The sequence below is a fragment of the Triticum dicoccoides genome, unplaced genomic scaffold (assembly GCF_002162155.2).
Source record: "Triticum dicoccoides isolate Atlit2015 ecotype Zavitan unplaced genomic scaffold, WEW_v2.0 scaffold170296, whole genome shotgun sequence".
Lineage (NCBI taxonomy): Eukaryota > Viridiplantae > Streptophyta > Magnoliopsida > Poales > Poaceae > Triticum > Triticum dicoccoides.
The window spans coordinates 1-1651 of record NW_021221061.1 but is presented as its reverse complement, the minus strand read 5'-3'; the positions used below and the strand labels follow the sequence as shown (position 1 = coordinate 1651).

The window sequence follows — 1651 nt, the reverse complement described above, 5'->3', positions numbered from 1 at the left end:
CACACACACACACACGTCTGAGGTATCAAGTTTGACTAGGTAAAAGTTAAGATGGATAAAAGGGGCAGACTACCAAGTACAGAACATTTATGCAACACAAATATAATCCATGGGCGTAGAATTCAAGATTTGAATTTCAATCAGCCATCGGAGTCAAACCTTCAGTTTCTTCTCCTCCACAGCAACAATACTAGCTTTGTTGGTGCCAACCATTGCCCCACTAACACTGTCTATGCTGACCTGCTCCTCTGGATTCTACAATTAGATGTGAAAAGTGAAGAAGTGTCAATCATCCAAACAGAAAAAGAAATAAATAAATAGCAAAAACCGTAAAAGAGAAGGATTTACCTTCTTGTGGAACAAATAAATAGTTTGATCACATGACAACTGCTTGAACTCCGAAACTTGGTATGGTTTCTCTGTGCACAGCCTTGCAATTTCAACTTGCTGCGTGGAAATGATAATTCTACTCCGTTTCTTGTTGTTGGGAAAGTACTTCTTAATGCAGTGCCACTCTTCTATTGTGGACAGGCCATTTATGACAACCAGGTAGCTATTGCTACACAACTGCGCTTTAAACATACTGACAAGATCTCTTTCATCCATCTTCTCCATGTTAGCCATAATATCAGCCCCGATACCCGTTTCTTGTACTGCCTTTCCAACCTCATCATGAGAGTTTTCATAAAACTGACTTACCAAGCTCTTGACGAACTCTTGTGCGTTGAAAGGATGAGTCAACCTAATCCAAGCATATAATCCAAAGCTTTTCAGTACCATTGGGTCATCATAAACCTCCTGGATGGCAAACGTCTCCCCGAGATTACCACCAGTTGCCCACACAGCGATCACCCTAAGGTTCACATCGTTGCTGGTAATCAGCAGGTGGAGGTCCACCTCTGATGATTTTTCATGCCCCAAGGTGGCAAGCCTTGCTTCATCGATGCCAAGCATTGCCGCAGTAGCAATGTTGGCCTGCTTCTCAGCAGTGGTAGGCTTGGCGCTTGAGCTCTCATTGATGAGGCGATAGCGCAGGTTCCTGTTGCTCACGTCCTCCACCTCGGCCCTCAGCTCCTTCACCTCCTTGGCGATGCGGCGCCGATCGCCTAGGTTGCGGGGGATACACCCGAAAAATGGCTTTTTCTCTGAGTGGAGGCCGAAATCCATGGGGCTGTCCTCCACTTTGTAGGCCAGGACTCCGATCTGTTTCACACAGGTTGTAAGCACCTTATTCTGGCTTTGCTCCTTGTCAGCCGTTATCAGGAACGACTGCATCATTTGCAACTCGTCCTTGATGAAGTTCACATCATGCTCTGTTAGAAGGGAGAGAGAGGACTGGTGGAATAGTTGATGTATTGCTTGAGCCTCGTGGGCATATATATAGGAGTACAATGATCTACTTGAAATACAAGACAAGCCAGAACAAATCCTAGTCTATCTCGCCTTTCCTAATAATCACGATACTCAACATCCCCCCGCAGTCACAATGGTAGCAACGCAGACGGTGAGACTGGAGAAGAATCTGAAGGCAAGCCGACGGACACCCCCCTACAGTCGTAACGGTCGACGCATCGCGGAAGTCGTGACTAGAGTGGAATCCGACGAGGTTGCTCAAACAAGGCGGTAGCCCTTTGTGTCGTTTGTCGATGTA

At 46.3% G+C, this 1651-nt stretch overlaps 1 pseudogene; it reads right to left on the bottom strand.

Annotated features, from left to right (window-relative positions):
• Positions 1-159: 159 nt before the first annotated feature.
• Positions 160-1290, bottom strand: LOC119344486 (annotated as a pseudogene).
• Positions 1291-1651: the final 361 nt, after the last annotated feature.